We start from the raw sequence: 6,994 nt of genomic DNA, 5'->3' as shown, positions 1-6,994 counted from the left end.
GCCTCACTATCCTCACATATGACTACCTCAGATTCTAAAGCTGTACTCTTGGGACTACTGCAGGTTACACTATATTTAATTCATGGTGGGACATCTGTATTACAGCACTGTTTAATTCTATCAATTATATTTCCAGTTACACTTGCATACTGATGAACTTGTTGCAGCCATACCTGCAGACTTACAATTCCTGCTTGCACATTATATTACTTTTAATCAATACACTGCAGTGTTCTGCTACATGCTACAGTACAATATTTATTTACAAGTAATGGGTGGGGTTACTAACCTGCATGGTGGCGCAGCCACACCAGCCTACGGCCATACATCTCGCGATTCGCAGAGCGGACACCTGCAGCTGTAATACGAAAGAAGTAATACTGGACTACACATCTCCATGGTATCGGCCAGTTGAAATCCTTACATACATAAGCAAAATGTAACTTACTCAGTAGTGGGGTGTTGGGCATATCCAGGGCCTCCTGGATCCATTCGGTCAACTGGTGTTCCTTGCATCGCTTCAGGTCCGCATGGTGGTGACGGACCTGCTCACCAGTGCGTGGAATGCCAGTAGCACTGGTCAGATCACGAGCCAACTGGTCCCATGCTTCTGCCTTATACGCTCCCCATGAGACCTGGCCCTGCATGAGTTGGGCATCGTGATGATGGACAAGGAGCCAGACCATGTATCTGGACTCCTCAACGCCCCAACGCTGTGCTCGAAAGCAACGTCCCTCACCTACTCCACTCATTCTAACTGCAGGTCTGTTCTACAATCGTTTCTGCTGTGTATTCCCACCTATGGGGCTTATATATGCCGCTTTTCCCGCACATTTCTCTGATTGGCCATTTTGGAATTGTATCTACTTCACTGAAAATGCTTTATCATGCTCCATTCTGGATTTTATCCCATATATATGCTATTTCTGCCTTTCTAGGTATTGCTGTCATGGCTTAGTGGTTTAGTACCTTGACTCTAGTGCATGGTATCCTGGGTTCGAATCTGACAACTGATTTTTGATTTTCCTGAAAGATATGAGTGGAGGACCTGTCAATCAAACATGCCAAAAGCACTTTTAAGCACTTAAAACCAGGTCTGCGCTCGTTTGCTGAGGTAACGATGCGCACTGGCAGTTAGCTTGTGGGGCGCGCAAACGGTGTGCGCTGGGATAAACCTTAATTGGCTAGTGACACACATGTTCAGCTAAGCACAGCTACTTGCAAACGGTTTCAGCCTATTAAACCGGTGCTTAGCAATGGGCACGCAGTTTGCAGCTTTTTAAACACTACTCAGCTACGGGCACTCCGTCTCACAGCAGCTTAGCTATCAGTACATTTCTGACTATTTTTATTATTGTGTTACTTCTTAATATATGCTCCATTTCATTCCATTTTACAAAAGGGAATACATTTACATTTGTACAATACTGTCAGGGGGCTTTTTAGTGCTTATTTACAAAAAAAAAAAAGGTTGTTGTGGGGGCTTGAACCCTGCCTGCCTACTCTTAGGCTGGCAACTCTACCGCTAAGCTATTACTTCTTGGCTTGCTTTGCATATTTATTTCTTATATCCTTTTCCACTGACTGCTAACTGTGATTGCGCTAGTAGCACACCCAATCGGCGCACACAGTAGCAAACATTTACGGGGTTTAAAAAAAAAAAGGTTTTAATTTAATTTTATAACATCTCTTCACTTTATACAGTGATGGTCTATCGGGGCATGTGTTGTGTAGTGTGTTTATTCACATTTCCATGGCCTCTCGTGGCTGTTTACTTTCAGCCATTCTAGTCTTCCGGGGGCATGTCCGCTTGCAGGGCTTAGCCTACAGACACGCCCCCTACTCTCTTACACGGACCGTGTAAGAGTTACTAGTGTGATTCAGCATGCCTCATGCACCTCATGAATATGCATGACATGCTGACATCACACAGTTTCACTGCAGCCTCCGTGTAAGAGTTATAACTCTTACACGGAGGCTTCCTGAGTTTGGCCCAAAATGTATTAATTTCTTTAATTCACTGTTTTTATTATACTAACTTTTCTATAATACCAGGCATAGATGCTCTCTGCACACTTTTAATGAGAAGTTTCTAAGTATCATTATAAGCATCTGTAATTTCAGCATTAAAGAAACAATTATGCCGCTAATCAAGCATTCACGGTTTCAGGAATGAGCTGAATCAATTTTAAAATTTGGCTTCAACCGAGGCCTTTTAGCTTTATATGATCAGTCAAATATATGCCCATGCTAAAAGATTTTATCTTTCAAAAGTATTGCACTTAAATATTTTTGTCATAATGCCTTGTTTTGTATGCAATTTACACTCATGAGTAATACATGCTTACTTCTGTAATTGCAGCAGGCAATTATGAAATTCAGGAATGCTTCAAACACTTCAAGCACGAATGCACTGAGATGTTCACAGACTAGCTTACATAGTCAGTTAACAGACAGACAAGCCGACAGATAGACAGATACCTATTGGAAAAGACCACAATCAATAACATATTGACCTCTATTTCATATTAGTTTGATGGACTTACACTAGACTACAGATTTAAACACCCCTTTCTTTTGAGTCATTTTGCCTATTATAGACAGCACTGAGGAATAACCAATGGAACAGTATAACTGAAATATTGCTTAGCAATCTATTCCTCATCTAACAGACAACACATACTGCTTATGACTTATTTAAAAGGTTCTTTAAATATATAAGCTGAACAAGGGAGTACGCAGGAAGAAAGACTAGAAAATGTGACTCTATTTTCCTTTGGCTAGCAAGAGAAGGAGGTATTAGTGAGACCTAACAATTTAAAAGCATTTAAAGAGGCACAGTTACAGCAATCAGGAATGACACGAGCAGTCAGAGGTCAGTAATATGCGCTGGTTGTAATGAATTATTCAGACTGTGCATATTAACAAGTACGTTTACAAATGAGTCAGCATAGTTCAATATATTACAGTTCACAAAACTGGTTTGTTGAATACGTTAGGGGCCATCAAATAAAAATGACTGAATCAAATTAAGCCAAAGATGTCAAGCAAAAAACGTTCTGCTCCCTCAAAGTTCACAAAGCAGAGCATAACAACTACTTCCTTCACACAAAGCTCATAGGGCAATTCTAAATAAAATAATCAGATGTGCTGTGCAGTTACAATGGCCTGTGTTTCCAGCCTGGTACGAGTTGCAAAATGATGAAAATCTAGCCAAACAACCAACTTAACTACAAGCATGAACCAAAATAATTTTCATTTAAAAGTGTACAAAACTATGCAGCAAATCAAGCACTGCAAAACATCCAGGACTGGTTTATTAAGAGTCTTCTGTAGATGCACACATTTTATTTCATTCATGCATTCACTTTTTCATGTGCTTTGAAAAATACATATACAGTTGCATTTCACACAATGCAGTTCAGAACATCTCACTAGTAAACTTCAGTAATCCCTCCCTTTTAACTAATACCCATTTTACACTACAATAAACAATTAAAAAAACAAAAAGGTCAAACACATCCAGTAAGACAGGCTGGTGGAAAGAGAAACTCATAATTACTAACTGAAGTGTCAGACAATACAGTTTACTGTTTCTCTTTCCACCAGCCTGAGTTTCTTGCTGCACTGTCCCTTTACTGTGATATCACAGCATCAGTACTTTCCACTATTACTATAACTTACAGAAATGACATTTTTGTGTGTTTGACTCAGCAACATGCATATTTGTTTGAACACTCTCATTCTATTTATCATTTACAAAAGGATTCTACACAATTTTTGCATAATTAATTAAACAAAGGACCCTTCATCCTGGTATGTTTGTCACACCTAGTGCACAAGGCTTGAATTTCAACTGTGCCATACATTTGTGTACCTCATAATTCACTTTCTTATTGCCACTACTTTTATTGCATTTTTTTTTTCATTTAATTATTTGAAACAGATTCCATCATATCCATTTATATTTCCTCATTTAATTCCTTAGCTGTTTACAATTTTATTTACTCTGTATACATCATCAGCTTAAGATATGGCATCCTATGTGTTTCACAAAAGCGTGCACCTTGGTTAGTAATTTTGTATACCACTAACTTTTGTCTCTTTTAAGTGAATTACACAACCAGATTCACACTCTTTGTTTTGATACTTTACCCTCAGTAACAGAAGCATATAATTTTCATTGAGCCCTGGTTTCTTGCAAGGAGTAATGTATGTATCAACAGGCAATATCTGATGCCTAGGGGCATCACTAGGATGATCCTGGGGAAACAGCTGGAGACATCATTAAGGTTTTAGGACTAGTTTTAAATGTATTCATTGAGGCATGAATGTCAGGTGGTAATGAATTCCGTAAGACAAAGCTCATTGAATCAAAAGCTTTATTATGGTCTTTCACTCTTTAACTGAGTAAATATTTTTGAATGAATTATGGCAGAAGAAGGTCACAGGACAGAATACTGGGCTGGGCTTGAACTGTTTGCTTGACAGCAGCTGCAGTGATGCAGAAAATGGAGCTTATTGCTTGGAAAGGAGGTTGACTACTGTGGTGTCATAAAAATCAGAGTCTGGCCAATACTTTTAAGAGATTTTTTTACCTGTCACCTAGAAAATGATGTTCTTTAGAAGTGCAGAATGTTTGTGTACTCATCTTAACAGGACAAATCATTATTCTCTTGCAACCAGTATGTTTCTCAGTGTTTTCAGTCTTATTTCTATAATCCTAATAAGAAATAAATAGCTAAAACAAAGGCAATGAGATGGCATTTACAAGCTAACATGATCTGATAATCATATAGTGAAATATTCATCATGGGGTGTGCAGAGCTGAATTTACTAATGATTATTTGCAAAAGGTTATGAAAATTATGACATTTTTGTATTCACATAAATTATGCAAAGTGGGCTGTGATAATGTAATGCTGGGCTGGTATATGCAAAAAATGGATGTTAATAAAAGTGACACTAAAATGTAGTATTAAATGTGAAGACATTGAGATATAAATGTCTGTCTAGCAAAGCAGCTATGCATATTAGCAGCATTATCATCTTAATTAATATCATAAAGTTTTGCAACCTTCAGTCAGACAAATTGTGTTCACTTGTATATATCGAGGTACACAATTTTGCCACTGCATTTCCATCTAGCATGCAAATAATGTTTACATAACATTGCAAAGTAACAATATCAATCCTTTTCATATTCACTGTTATTTTAAATGCATATCCTCACTTAATGTTATACTGTTGTGTTTTTCATTAACATTTTATCTTTTTCTCAGATAAAACTTCCAACTGTGCACCAATAATTTTACTTACTCTGCAAACACCCCCAGCTTTTGATAAGGTTAGGTCAGTTTATTTTACTAAGTAGGCACTGTTTTCATTATTTCTTATATACAAATTATTCTGTATCTTATTACGGAACCATACAGCTCATTAAATTCCTAGATTTGTTTAGCTCTGTTCTTCAGCTGTGCAACACAAGCATCTATACTAGTTCTATAAATCATAGTGCAGTGCTTTGCTGATAGAAGTGTCTACCTACCATCAATGATGTCCTCACTGTGAACCTGAAAGAAAGCTATAGGTAGGGTGGATTTAGCTTATGGTCGCTGGGTTAGCTCTTTATATTCACCTGCTATACAAATGGTCATTAAGAAGGCTATGTGTGTCTAGATTAGATCCATGATTATCAGCTCTAACATTTTTATTTGCAGACAATAAATTATTTCTTTCTGTAGTTATTTATTTGGTAAACAGGTAGGTGGTGGATAAAATTACCCTTTTCACACACAACCCAGTCTCCAATGAAGTAGTAGTAAAAAGATAAAAAAAAAACAATATATACAAAGAGAAACTAATTTACATAAATAGATACCAGAAGCTTGCAGACATACCTCTCAACCTGGAAACATCAAAAATCTGGACAAGGCCCATGAAAAATAGGTACAAATCTGTACACTGATTAACATCTAATTTGCATATACAATTATGTAACCCCACCCACTCCAATGGAATTCTGGGATACCAACTTTCAAACGAAACCGAAGAACAGACAACCAAAATATGGCACCAGAGTCCCCCTGCAGCCATTCCAATGTCCCATTGCCTGGCTATTTCACCCCATTTACCATAAACACTAATGTATGCATACTGCTTTACTTCTACAATGATTATTTGGATTTTATTTTTACATTTTACAGCACAACAATGCAGAAACACTAATAGACATCATCTGGTAAACAAAGCAATAATGTCTCACAATGAAAATAGGCTTGGCATTAAAACTTCTCTGCCTTTGAAACTCACTTTCATTGAAACAGCACTGAAGAACACATAACTAAATGTTCTACACTATACACCCTCAGATACTAAAAAATGTAGATAGTTGCATTAGGGCATTGCACAATATAGGCAATATCCTTAGTGCATTGCAGAGGGAATTTGAGCTGGCATGGAACAAGCTTAACAGGAAAAAATTGAAAAGCAATGTACGAATAACCAAATTGTTTCTTTTACCCCATATACTGAAGCACAGATAAATAAAGTTTAAACTCAATTACAAATTTAATACAAGATGTCAAATCTGCTTACAGCTCAAACAGGGAAAGCAGCTGCCTTAAATGTGTTGCTTCCAAGATAGGAATGTGGCCTTACCATTATCTCATTAATTTCATTTCTTTTAGCTCAAAATGTTCCTCCTTTGCAAACAGCTGAAAGGTACTGAGATTCATTAACCTGAACAGTTTGAGAGGCACACAACTATAATACTTAAAGGAAAGGCATCTTAATTCCAGTAACAGCCAGAGCTACTATTTTCCAGGCTAACATTTTGCTAAAAAAAAAAAAAGATACTGCCCACCACATAACAACAAGCTGCTTGTCAGACAAGAAGCACTCAGCTGGGAACTGCTGCACTTCCAACAGTGCATTCACAAAAATTTCTTCAGCATACTGAAATAATGTTTGTGTCTTTCGGCTTATCCCGGCC

The sequence above is a fragment of the Protopterus annectens genome, chromosome 2.part1 (assembly GCF_019279795.1).
Source record: "Protopterus annectens isolate FY-2018-M chromosome 2.part1, PAN1.0, whole genome shotgun sequence".
NCBI lineage: Eukaryota > Metazoa > Chordata > Ceratodontiformes > Protopteridae > Protopterus > Protopterus annectens.
The sequence above is the reverse complement of the archived record's forward strand: the minus strand, read 5'-3'. Positions refer to the sequence as shown.